The 13,870-nt window shown below is 46.5% G+C and overlaps 1 protein-coding gene and 1 long non-coding RNA gene across 5 annotated transcripts in view; one reads left to right on the top strand and one right to left on the bottom strand.

Moving 5' to 3' along the window:
• LOC148125930 (cytochrome P450 2J2-like) overlaps positions 1-13,075 on the bottom strand; it is a 50,571-nt gene extending 37,496 nt beyond the window's left edge. For all 4 annotated transcript variants that reach the window (XR_015743651.1, XR_015743652.1, XM_087933626.1 and 1 more), the window contains exon 1: positions 12,352-13,075. The gene's annotated coding sequence lies outside the window, so the exon portion shown is untranslated. The remainder of the gene's footprint in view (positions 1-12,351) is intronic.
• On the top strand, positions 11,720-12,764 carry LOC148125931 (uncharacterized). The gene is made up of 2 exons (XR_015743653.1): positions 11,720-11,850; positions 12,149-12,764. It is a non-coding gene; the product is annotated as an uncharacterized LOC148125931 (long non-coding RNA).
• Positions 13,076-13,870: the final 795 nt, after the last annotated feature.

Below are 13,870 nucleotides of genomic sequence, written 5' to 3'. Positions count from 1 at the left end.
CCAATTCATTGCTGAACACATCAGCATAGTCTGAAAATAGTGAGTCGATATAGGAAGGTGAGACAGCATGTACTCCCGCTAAGCTAAGGCTGAGATAGGGGAACCAATCCAACCCCAAAAGGCTAGGGAGGGCACCATCTACCACCACTAAAGGCAGATGGCCTTTAAAGATTTGAATCTAACGAGGAACTTGCCTGTTCCAGTACTGGAATATTCTTCCCCTGGTAATCCCTCAAGGTGAGACGACTCTTCTGGAGTTGCTTCCTGGACAGGTTGGGTCGTATTTTCTTAAGTGTGCTCCAAGAGATGATCGATAGTGCCGATCCGGTATCGACTTCCATAAGACAGGGTTTACCTTCTAAATGAATAGAGAGGGTAATTTTATTAGGTGTCAAAAAGTGTGGTTAGCTTGGTAGCACGTATAACAATTTTCTACTTGCCTGGGTGTCCCGGAGGGAGTAAGGGGACAATGACTTTTGTGGAGCTGCGTGGCGTTGCCTGGCAGGCCCTGGCGATGTGGCCTTTCTTGTCGCAATTGTTGCAGGTGGCGTTCCTGAACCTGCAAGTCGTTCTGGCATGGGACCCCCTGCAGGAGAGGCACAACAGGATGTGTTTAGGCACGTTACCGTTTTTGGCTCTAGCTCCTACCTGTGGCTGTTTGAAAGGTTTTAGGCGATGCACTTCTAAGTGTTCGGTGGGGTCTTCTTCACTCACTGCTTCCTCGGAATGAACAGTGACCGGACTGGGTTTGGCTGCGCTTCCTTGTATTTCAGCGGCCGATTGTGTGTCGCTAGTTCAGCGGCCAAAGCTTCCTTGATTGCCTGGGTGAGGTTGAGATCTTTTCTGGCCAGCAACCGCCTCTGTAACCTTACATCTCTGACTCCACAGACGAGTTGATCCAGGAGCATGTCGTCTAGGTAATTTTAAAATTCGCAGTGGAGGGCTGCGGTTCTCAGGGCGACCATATACTGATTGATAGATTCTCCATCTGTTTGTTTCCTCATACGAAAGGCAAAGCGTCTAGCCTATCTGCGATGGCTTTGGGGAATAATGGTTAGAGAGTGTCTCCAACAGCTCGGGACCACGGAACGTTCTTTAATTCCCTGGGGCGAGAGTAGTAGCGCTGTGGCGGTATCGAATACTGTGGCCCGCACAGGTAACTCAGGAAGTACGATTTCTTCCTGTTCTCTGTGGCGGGCGCGGCCAGACCGATGGCATCAAGGTAGTGATTTGAAGCGGTTTCTGTAAGAGTCCTACTCTGTCTTCATCTGGCTTAAATGGCGGAAACGCCGGATTTGAATTCATATTGGGTGTTCAGTCTGTTGGTAGACTGGACCAATTTCTCTCTGGGAACACAAGCAGTCTCTGATAAGAGTGGCAGCTAGCAAGTTCGCAGCGCCTGCTTCAGCCTCCAAAGGATCTCTCTGGGTTACGCTCATTTGTGATTATGGCGGTTATTGCTGTAGTCACTCGTAACTGACTTCCGTTTGAATTCCCTGCACCCCCTTACAAGGGCGTATGCAGGTGTTAAGGCAGCTGGTGTCGTGCTGACAGCTATTCAAATCGCGCTAGCACTTTATGTTTCCTGGCGGCTGTGAGCGCAGCGCCCGAAAGCTTTCGCACCAAGCAGAACTCGAGACAGCAGCGGATTGGGTCTCTTGTGGCTCAATGCTGGGCACAGGTTGAGGTTCTCAGTGCCCCACTTCTCTCACTTAGTTTTTTTGAACTGAGGGCTGCACTACCCACTAATTCACTTCCGCAATCAATGATTGACCGAGTTTCCTCAAACGGGGCGCCTGCTACGGTTCATGCGTTTTGGTGTGTTTCAGCTCTTTTGGTATGCTGCTGGCTGCCCAGATCCCACCCCTCGCCAGCCAGTGTTAAGTTCGGAACAAAGCAATGAGGCCACACCAGAGCATCTCAATAACACACTTTATTCAGGGGGAATAAAGGGGGCTGTCGCATCTGTAAGCTAACAACAGACCTTGGCATAGCAGCGGCTTTTTATAGCCGGGCAGATAATTAAAGAAATATGTGAGGTAACCTGAAATAGCCAGATTGTCTTTACATGTCTATGAGAATGACAGACTCAAAAAAAACTACAGGCCTCTCCCTCCCTTGTGAAATAATAATTATGCAGATGGCTGCTTCTCTTCCATCCATGGGCAGGGTGGCTGATATCCATGCTTTGGACAGTATGGTACTAGACTATTGTCGTACTCTCATTGTCAGCCTTAAGTCACTGTCATTCACAGGTTGTGGCTGTTATTGTTCCTAAAGAGACTCTCCACTCTTGTGATTCCTTAGTGCCTGGAGACTGGAAGTGCCGGTCAAGGTATTTCAGTGGAAACACTGTTTGACTCCTCATTGGAAGGGGCTGTTCCAGATCCTACTGACCACCAACATGGGTGTTTTAAGTGTCAGAATACACTGCCTTCCTGGGTTTGCACACATCACACTGTAAGAAGGTACCTGCCCCATATGCTTCAAATATATGTGACAGGGAAAGAAGACAACAGTCAAACTAAAACTGTTACAGGACACTAGAATGAGAGGAGGCTTTGGATTACCCAATTGGGAATTATACGATCAGGCAGTAATATTGATGTGGCCTGGCCAGCTCTAATTATCATCTGATTGCCATAAAAATCTGGCCCATACTTCATAACCAGTGGTGGGATTCCAATAATTTAACAACTGTTTATCTCTGCACTAATGACCTGGGTAGGCATGGCTGGGTGGTCATGTGACTGGGTGGGCGTGACCAACTTGACATCACTCATGGCGAGGAGCACTTTGCCTCACCGTGGGGATCCTGCAATGGTTGTAAGTGTGAAAAATGTTCATAAGTCACTTTTTCAGTGCCGTTGTAATTTTGAATGGTCACTAAATGAACTGGTGTAAGTCAAGGATTACCTGTACAAAATACAAAAACTTCTTTGTTTGCAAAAAGCTGCCCTAAATACCAATCGTTAGATTAAAAATGGGAGAATACACACTGAAGATCAATGATAACCACAGCCATCATGGAAACCTAAACCATTCTCTTTTTAATACCTTCCTTTTTTTCAGCAATACCTGAAACCTGGAGTTAGAAATCAGGCAGAGTGTCAGAGCACCTTGAGGAATTAAATTAGTTAAAATGCAATGATAACTATCAGCAGCCAACTCTTGCTCATAAAATGATGGGCTTCATCTCACAAAGACTGGAAGAATGTTTCTGGAAGAGGGATCGCCAACCTTTTTGGACCTCAGGGACCACCGATTCATAATTTTAGGTCCCAGGGACCACTAACTGGTCCTGTGGTGTGTCCTAATTTGTGGGTGTGGCTTGGTGGTCATGTGATTGGCTGGGCATGGCTTATATGTAAATATTATAAATATTATAAATATTGATATAAATATTGATTTTTTTATAAAAAAAGAGCAACTTTTACCCAAAATCAGGCAAAGCGGGCAGGCAGATTAAGTTGTTCAAAGGATCACAGATCTGCTCAGAAATCTATCTATCTGCCATTGGCCAGCTCAGTCTGTCACATAAAATTTGCTTGCAGGCAAGCTCATAAATTTGCTAGCAAGCAAACTCACAAAATTAACTCACAACACACCATGCGTGTAAATATTGAATTTTTATTTTAAAAAAAGAGCAACTTTACCCAAAATCAGGCAAAGCAGGCAGATTGCTGCTCACAGAATCATTCAGTGAACTATCTATCTGCCATCAGCTAGCTCAGTCTCTCAAATTTGCTTGACATAAGTCTGCACTGAATTTGCTTGCAAGCAAAACTTCAGTCCTAAGGGAGGTTCGGCTGTACTTAAAAAGCAGAGCTGAAAACTAGCTAGAAAGCAAGAAATCCAACCATTTCCTGCTTCCTAACTAATCTAAATCTCCCAGCACAGCAGAACACATGATGATCAGAAAAAAAAAAGAAAATAGCAATTTTAGCAGGCAAGTTTGCTGGGTAAGGAGTGAGCGGGTGGGGAGGGTTCCTATGGGTCATATGGACGGCGCAGCCTTGGTTTCTGCGCAGCCTGGATTAATTGCTTTAGTGGGGTGCTCTGGGGGTGAGAGTTCTCTTCAGCCCACCAAAATTTTCTCACAGTCCACCAGTGGCCCACCGGTTGGCGACTGCTGTTCTGGAAAATGACTGGCTCAACTTGCCTACTAAACAATAGTCCAACCTACCAAAAACATAACTGTAAAAGAGAGACTAGAAATAAAAGTTAAAATAAGCCAAAAATGGTAAGAGAACACCTATCTGATCTTGATGAATGCAAATCACTGGGACCTGATGGATTATATTCCTAAGTTCTAAAGGAGCTGACAGATGTCATCTCAGAACCACTGTACCACACCTTTCAAAAATCCTAGAGCACCAGGAACTACCAGACAACTAGAAAGGACCTGATGTGGTTCCCATCTTCAAAAAGGAAAAAAACAGACCCAGGAAATTACAGGCCAATCAACTTAACATCAATACCTGGGAAGATACCGGAAAGATAATAAAAACAGATCTGCCAACAACTAGAAACTAGTAGAGTAATAACTAAAAGTCACCATGGATTTGTTAAAAATAGATCAGGCCAAACCAATCTTATTTCATTTTTCAACATAGCAGCTAAATTAGTAGACCAGTGAAACACTGTTGACATAATATACTTAGACTTCAGCAAGACATTCAACAAAGTAGACCACAATCTACTTCTTGGTAAGATTTTTTTTAAAAATGGGATAAATAGCATCACCATCAGATGGATTTGTAACAGGCTAACAAACAGTACTCAACAAGTAGTCCTTAAGGGTACTACATCTACATGGAGGGAAGTAAGCAGTGGGGCACCGCTAAGGTTCAGCTGTTGGGTCCCACTTTAGCCCAGTACTCTTCAATATCTTCATAAATGACTTAGATGAGGGAATAGGCAGGGAACTTACCAAAATTGTGGATGATACTAAGCTGGCAGGAATAGCTAACACCCAAGAAGACAGGCTCAAGATCTATCTGGATCTTGACAGACTAGAAGACTGGGTCATATTTAACAAAATGAAATTCAGTGTAGAGAAAAGTAAAGTCCTGCACTTAGGCAAGAAAAACAAAAGTATACATATAGATTGGGTCAAACTAGGTTTAATAGCAGTAACTGTGGGAGAGATCTTGGAGTCTTAGTAAACAACCAATTAAATATGAGCCAATAGTGTGCGGTGGCAGCAAAAAAAATGAACGCAATCGTAAGTTGCATTAACAGAGGATACAATCAGGGTGTGATTCAACTGGTTTGGTGAGCGTGCGCTTTGCACATGTTTCCATTTGTGCCATTTTTCAGGTCTGAAACTTACTTTCTATTGCAGTCCCAGTGAGTAAATCAGCTGAGGTCAGGAAATCCACTATGCTGTGCCAAATAGCTAAACTGAAAACCCCCAAAATAGAGGACAGAATAGGGCAGGGATGGGTGGGCGGAGCCAAATCATTGTCATAAATACCAGTTCACCTGAACCAGGCTGAACCAGTAGAATCCCACCCCTGGGTACAATCAAGATCATGTGAGGTACTAATACCCTCTATAAAGCCTTACTAAGACCACACCTAGAGTACTGCATCCAATTTTGGTCACAACACTATAAAAAGATATTGAGACTCTAGAAAAAGAGCAACCAGGATGATTAGGAGACTGGAGGCTAAAACAGATATCTCATTCACTGTCTCCTCCCTCCCTCCCTCCCTCCCTCCCTCTCTCTCTCTCTTTTCTTTCTTTCTTTCCTTCCTTCCTTTCTTCTTTTCTTTTTTCTTTCTGTCCCTTCCTTCCATCTACCTTCTCTATGCTTTTTCTTCTTCTCTCCCTTTTTCTTTCCCTTTTCTCTTTCTTTTTCTTGTCTCTTCCTTCTCTCTCTTTCCCCCCTCTTTCTTTTTCTCTCTCCCTTTCTCTCTCTTTCTCTTTCCCTCTCTCTCTTTCTCTGCTTCTTTCTTTCTCTCTCTTCCTCTCTCTTTCCCCGTCTCTCTATCCCTTCCTTAACCTATCTTTTCTGCCCAGGGAGGTGTGGCCTACTCTTTTCAAAGACCTGGGCTCATCTTGCATCACCCCATTTCCCCTTTCAGAGGCCCCGGCCTCCCCACGATCGCCTCTTTCATCATCCCATGGCCAGGACTTTACCTTCCTCCTGCAGCAGCCATGATGTTTTTCTTCTGCCTGACCTTGTTTGCCTTCGATCTTTCCTTGGAGGATTAAGCGAAGGATGCCTTTTTTTTATTTCTTTCACTTTTTTATGGTTTTGATGATTTCCTTGGCTTTCCCAGGTGGCTTATCAGCTCTCCATTTCTGATTTTGTCAACCCAACTTATACATAACAGCTGCCTGGTCATAATAAACTACATACTGTTAAGTTCGGAACAAAGGGGAGGCCACCAGAGCATCTCAATAACACACTTTATTCAGGGGGAATAAAGGGGCTGTCACGTCTGTAAGCTAACAACAGACCTTCCAGCGAACAGCGGCTGGCTCGACCTAGCAGCCGGCTTTTATAGCCGGCTGTCGAAGAGCCAGCCAATGGGGGCTGCAAACACCCCGCAGTATGAACGGACCTGAGGGGGAACTTGTGTCAGTCCCGAGGACATAACACCCCTTCCCCTAGATACGAACACGAATAGTCCTTTAAGTAAGCTGGTGGTTTGTGTGAGCGCCCGACCGGCGCAATTCTGGCGATGCACAAAGTGGCATAGAGTTCTGGGAGTCTGTAACTGGCCTTGCCGGGCAACAGGGTCGATCTGGAGTCCGGACTGGAGTCTGGGAGTGGTCACAGTCCTCGGGTTGGATTGTTAAATTGTCATTGTCACGCAACCCGGTGGTGTTGTCGGCTGGTACGGCTGATGCCTCTGTAGGATGGTCCCGGTCTACCGTCCGTTCCCTCGATTTGGCTGGTGGCGACTGGTCACTCTGGAGGTCCCAGCTAGGATTCGGTGCGGCGATTGGAGGGTCACTGAAGTCCCTGGGTCAGCGTCGGCATGTTCGCGCCTGGCGACTTCTTATCTGGTCCTGATGCCTCCGCCAGATACACCCGTCCCCCAACTGGATGCGGTATGACCTTGGCCCGGTGATGGCCACGCATCTTCCCAGGTACCCACAGGGATCGCCTGCATAGTTCCTGACAAAAACTTGGTCCTGTAATACAAAACTCCTGACCCTAGTGTTAGAGCCCAATGGTGTGTCTGGGCAATAGTGGGGATGCAGTCTATCCAGCACTGTCCTTAGCCGTCTGCCCATCAGTAATTCGGCTGGGGACTTGTTTGTGACAGTACATGGGGTCGAGTGTTGGCTTAAGAGAAAACGAGAGAGTCTGGAGTGCCAGTCGTCTTGAGTGAATCTTGCCAACGCCTCTTTTGCTGACCTAACGGCTCTCTCCGCCAACCCATTGCTAGCGGGATGGAAAGGGGCCGTTAGGATATGCCGGATGCCCAGGTTGGTGGCATACCGGCTGAATTCTGTGGACGTGAAAATTGGGGCCCATTGTCTGAGACTATGGTGTCAGGCAGACCATGCGTAACAATTAAACGGGTCAGAGCCTGGGCAATTGCTCGGGTGGTGGTTGTGGGTAGGAGAGCTACATCGATCCATTTGGAGAATGAATCCATGACCACCAGGAAGGTCTTGCCGTGGAATGGCCCGCCAAGTCAATATGCAACCGTGACCACGGTGCGTTGGTACTTTCCCATTTGGTTGGGGTGGTGATCAGTGGTGCTGGCCTGGATTGTTGACAGGGGCAGCAGGAGCTTACCCATTTCGTGATCTCGTCATCCATGCCCGGCCACCAGACGTAACTCTGAGCCAACGCTTTCATCCGGACGATGCCAGGGTGCCCCTCGTGTAACACCTTCAGGACGGGTGTACGCAGAGGTTTTGGAATGACAACTCTGGGCCCCCATAACAGGCAGCCCTGTAAACTGGAAAGTTCTTGCTGGCGGGTTTTGAATGGTGAGAATTCAGTTGAGAGGTTACCGCCCGGCCACCCCCTCCGTACCCAGTCCAGAACCTGGGCAATAAGTTTATCTTTTTTGGAGTGGAGAGCGATGTCGCCAGCGGTGACTGGGATGTCGAACTCACTGGCATCGAAAATGGCATGGACCGGGGCCGGGTCCTCCATGGGTGCTGGCAACGGGCAGTGGCTGAGGGCGTCGGCGTGGCTGAGGTTTTTTCCTGGGCGGTGAACCAGTTTGTACGAGTAGGCCGCCAGGAATAGGGTCCACCTAGTCATCCTGGGGGACAAGACTTGCGGTGTTTGTTTTTCTCCTGAGAGGAGCCCCAACAGTGGTTTGTGATCTGTGACAAGTTCAAGTTGTGACCAAAAAGAAATTCATGGAATTTTTTGACCGCAGCAACGGCGGCTAGGGCCTCTTTGTCAATTTGGCTATAATTACGCCGGTTGTTGACAAGGTTCTAGAAAAGAATGTGATTGGTGCTTCGGAGCCATTGGGAAGTCTGTGGCTTAAGACAGCCCCGATCCCGAAAGGTGAGGCATCTGCAGCTAATACTAGAGGAAGGTGCTGGTCAAATTGTATTAGGACAGCGTCCGAAGTGAGTAGCGATTTGACTGCCTTAAAGGCGTATTCCTCTTTGGGACCCCAATGCCACAGAGTGTTTTTGTCTAGAAGTCTATGCAACGGTTCAGCTACTGAGGCTTTGTGGGGTAGGAATGACGCATAGAAGTTTAGCAAACCCAGGAAAGCTTGTAATTCTGACTTGGAAGATGGAGTGGGTGCCTCGTGAATGGCTTTGACTTTAGACTCCACGGGTGGATGCCCGAGGCGTCTATTTTATACCCAAGAAAGTCCACCTGCCTAGTGGCGATGGCACACTTCTCCCTTTTTAGTTTGAGGCCATGCTGCCTGAACCTATCCAATACCGCTCTGACTCTGAGAAAAAGTTGGGGCCTGTCCCTGGCTGAAATCAAAATGTCATCAAAGCACGGAACTACGCCAGGAGGCCTTGCAGTATCCGTCTCCATTAATGACTGGAATATTCCTGGGCGATGCTAACGCAAATTGGAGGCGCTTGCATCGAATCGCCCCTCTGTGGGTGACAATAGTTTGTAGTTCGGCCGTTTGGTTATCCACAGGAAATTGCTGATAAGCCTGTGACATATCCAATTTGGCGAATATGGTTCCCGGCTCAAATGTGTGTAGTAAGTGTTGGATTACTGGGACTGGGTATGCGCTAGTCTGTAGATAGCAGTTAATTGTGGTTTTATAGTCAGAACACATTCTGATACTACCATCTTTTTTAAGGGGTGTGACAATTGGAGTCTCCCATTTAGCAAAATCCGTGGGCTCGATCACCCCTTGTTGGAGCAATTTGTCCAGTTCTGCATCCAGCTTAGCGCGCAGAGCAAATGGTACTCTGCGCGGTTTTAAACGGACGGGAACTGCTTGGGGGTCCACCGAAAAGGAAATGGGTGTACCATTATAACAACCCAATTCATTGCTGAACACATCAGCATAGTCTGAAAATAGTGAGTCGATATCGGAAGGTGAGACAGCATGTATTCCCGCTAAGCTAAGGCTGAGATAGGTGAACCAATCCAACCCCAACAAGCTAGGGAGGGCACCATCTACCACCACTAAAGGCAGATGGCCTTTAAAGGATTTGAATCTAACGAGGAACTTGCCTGTTCCGAGTACTGGAATATTCTTCCCCTGGTAATCCCTCAAGGTGAGACGACTCTTCTGGAGTTGCTTCCTGGACAGGTTGGGTCGTATTTTCTTAAGTGTGCTCCAAGAGATGATCGATAGTGCCGATCCGGTATCGACTTCCATAAGACAGGGTTTACCTTCTAAATGAATAGAGAGGGCAATTTTATTAGGTGTCAAAAAAGTGTGGTTAGCTTGGTAGCACGTATAACAATTTTCTACTTGCCTGGGTGGCCCCGGAGGGGAGTAAGGGGACGATGACTTTTGTGGAGCTGCGTGCGTTGCCTGGCAGGCCCTGGCGATGTGGCCTTTCTTGTCGCAATTGTTGCAGGTGGCGTTCCTGAACCTGCAAGTCGTTCTGGCATGGGACCCCCCGCAGGAGAGGCACAACAGGATGTGTTTAGGCACGTTACCGTTTTTTGGCCTAGCTCCTACCTGTGGCTGTTTGAAAGGTTTTAGGCGATGCACTTCTAAGTGTTCGGTGGGGTCTTCTTCACTCACTGCTTCCTCGGAATGAACAGTGACCGGACTGGGTTTGGCTGCGCTTCCTTGTATTTCAGCGGCCGATTGTGTCGCTAGTTCAGCGGCCAAAGCTTCCTTGATTGCCTGGGTGAGGTTGAGATCTTTTCTGGCCAGCAACCGCCTCTGTAACCTTACATCTCTGACTCCACAGACGAGTTGATCCAGGAGCATGTCGTCTAGGTAATTTTAAAATTCGCAGTGGAGGGCTGCGGTTCTCAGGGCGGCCATATACTGATTGATAGATTCTCCATCTGTTTGTTTCCTCATACGAAAGGCAAAACGTCTCGCTATCTGCGATGGCTTTGGGGAATAATGGTTAGAGAGTGTCTCCAACAGCTCGGACCACGGAACGTTCTTTAATTCCCTGGGGGCGAGTAGCGCTGTGGCGGTATCGAATACTGTGGCCCCGCAGTAACTCAGGAAGTACGATTTCTTCCTGTTCTCTGTGGCGTCGGCCAGACCGATGGCATCAAGGTAGTGATTGAAGCGGTTTCTGTAAGAGTCCCACTTGTCTTCATCTGGCTTAAATGGCGGAAACGCCGGATTTGAATTCATATTGGGTGTTCAGTCTGTTGGTAGACTGACCAATCTCTCTCTCTGGGAATACAAGGCCCTGATAAGAGTGGCAGCTGCAGTTCGCAGCGCTGCTTCAGCTCTAAAGGATCTCTCTGGGTTACACGCTCTGTGTGATTATGGCGGCTATTGCTGTAGCGCCGTAACTGACTTCCGTTTGAATTTCGCACCCTTACAAGGGCGTAGGCAGCTATAGCTGTAGCGTCGTGCTGACAGCTATTCAAATCGCGCGCCTATGTTTCTGGCGGCTGTGAGCGCAGCGCCGAAAGCTTCGCTAACAAGCAGAATCCGAACAGCAGCAGTTGGGTTCTGTGCTCAATGCTGGGCGGCTGAGGTTCTCAGTGCCCCACTTCTCTCACGTAGCTTTTTTTGAACTGAGTGGCTACACGCTCCACTTTCACTTCCGCAATCAATGACTGACCGAGCTCTCAAACGGCGCTGCTACGGTTCAGCGTTTTGGTGTGTGTTTCAGCTCTTTTGGTATTGCTGCTGGTTGGCCAGATCCCACCTTCGTCGCCAGTGTTAAGTTCGGAACAAAGGGGAGGCCACACCAGAGCATCTCAATAACACACTTTATTCAGGGGGAATAAAGGGGGCTGTCGCATCTGTAAGCTAACAACAGACCTTCCAGCGAACAGCGGCTGGCTCGACCTAGCAGCCGGCTTTTATAGCCGGCTGTCGAAGGGAGCCAGCCAATGGGGGCTGCAAACGCCCCCGCAGTATGAACGGACCTGAGGGGGAACTTGTGTCAGTCCCGAGGACATAACACATACAATACTACATAAATAATACATACAATACTACATACAATTCTGGTCATATTGTACTACAGACAAAGCAGATATAAGTGTCAGGTGAAAACCGTTCTATTCCTGTCTTCTCCAACTAGCTACAGGAATCATTACCTAAAATAGAAATTACGCTTCAAAACTCAAACCCAGAACATTTTTGAAATTATTATACAATTGCAGAATTAGAGGGGCCATTTGAGCTACAGGTTCTATCTATTGTCCACCATAGGAACCTAGAATAAAGCATCTTCAACAGAAGAACGTCTAGCTTCATTCTCTTTGAAGACTCGGTTCTGTTCCATATTGACAGACTTGTAACCCAACGTTCCCATTGGTCCGCTTTAACTGCTACCTGATTGGGCAACCATGGCGGCTGTGATTGGCTCGCTAAGAGTCTGCCGTGATTGGTCAAAACCAAGCGCGGGAGACTTAAAGCGATGTCATTGGCCGCTAAAGCCCCGGCAAGCTCTATAAAAGAGTCACCGCGGCTGCTATTCTTTTGAGCTGGTTTTAGCTGATAAATAAAGAGCTGTTGTTACTGAACTGAAGTCTCTCGTCTTTATGAGCCCAACCCTTCGAACTTAACAGGTTCCATTATCAAACATTTATGGGTAAAACGGAACTAGAAACTGCCTTCTAAAAATTCAGTCCCATTATTTCACAGTGTTTTCAGGGAAGTAGTTATAAGCAGGTCTTACCTAAATATTGTGGCATGATGAATTATACCATAATTTTGGTATAAAGAAAACAATTGAGAATTATCTTGCATGCTACTAGTTAGAATTAAATACCTTAAGGAAGTAATCTTCACGGAGCCAAAGCCCATCTGCCAAGAAGGTTCCAAGGAGTGGCAGAGCCAAAGGCCCGGGAGGCAAATGCCTTTGGGTCCAAAGTTGTTTCAGGAAGAAGAGAATCAAGAGAACAAGCAGCAAAAAAACCCAAAATTGTCCCTATCCCTATCATTGTTCTGCTAGTTCTTTTCCTTTGATGCTCAGTGCTACCGTAAATCTGGAGACGGTCGTATCCTTTTTCCTCATGCTTTTTCCTCTGCCTCTGGTTTTACATATTCATTGTTGGGAATGAATAGCAAGACATCTTTTGATTATCTGTTTGATTACCACTGGAATTTTGTCAACAAGTTATTATATTAATCCACATGAATGAAGTTCCCTCTGACCCTGTGTCACTCAAATAATAGATTTCTCTTTTTTTTAAAAAAAAAGGACTGTATAATCCAGTAGGTTCTTAAAATGATACTATGCCAGCATTATTTGAAAATCATGACAAAATCACGATGAAAAACACCGCGTTTCATACGTCCATGAAATCTTGTTGGGCCACAGAGATATTATCTTGTCCAAGATAATGTCTCATATTTATCCTTGTAAGCCCAGCATCAGGACATTATCATGAAAAAGAAAAACTCACTCAACTTTGCTTATAAATATGGGAACGTCTTCAGGAAGCTGAGAACCATCTCTGGTTGCTGCGCAGCCTTTTGCAACTAAAACAAGTGTAACCACTATGCTAATAAGGAAGGGCTGTTGCAATAGATTCTGCGGCAGCTGTTAATGATTGAAAGGTGTTTCAAAATTATGATGCTTCGGAGTTGGGCAATTGTTCCTGGTGTGGGTGTTTAGAAATACCTATTTAAAAATTATGTCAACAATCTAGGTCCCTAACCGATTACTACATGTGGAAATGATCCATACTATAGCTTTACCAAGAACAATTGCCCAACTCTGAAGCATCATTAAACCCAACAAAGGTCTGGTGGCTTGAGTAGCACCTAGCCATTCTTTGTGACATGGTGCCTTGCCTTATGGCCCAATACTTGTATTACTCTTTTTATTACTTATCATGAAACTACTGATTGCCTAGTTATGTTTCATTGGGTGCAAGGCCCATGCTTGAAGGATAAGAATTGCCCCAATTCACCCCTTGAATCACCTTCTTGCTTGTTATTAATTTAATTATTTACCATGTATAAATTGTCTCATTCACCAAAATGACTGTAAGTAAAGGTAAAGGTTCCCCTCACACATATGTGCTAGTCATTTCCGGCTCTAGGGGGCAGTGCCCATCTCTGTTACAAAGTCAAAGAGCCAGCACTGTCCGAAGATGTCTCCGTGGTCATGTGGCCGGCATGACTAAAGGCCAAAGATGCACGGAGCTCTGTTCCCTTCCCACCAAGGTGGTCCCTATTTTTCTATTTGCGTTTTTACATGCTTTCAAACTGCTAGGTTGGAAGAAGCTGGGACCAGTAACGGGAGCTCACTCTGTTATACAGTGCTAGGGATTCAAACCACC

This window comes from Pseudonaja textilis, chromosome 4 (assembly GCF_049901715.1).
Source record: "Pseudonaja textilis isolate UNSWEBS1 chromosome 4, rPseTex1.2, whole genome shotgun sequence".
Lineage (NCBI taxonomy): Eukaryota > Metazoa > Chordata > Lepidosauria > Squamata > Elapidae > Pseudonaja > Pseudonaja textilis.
This window is presented reverse-complemented; position numbering and strand designations above follow the sequence as displayed.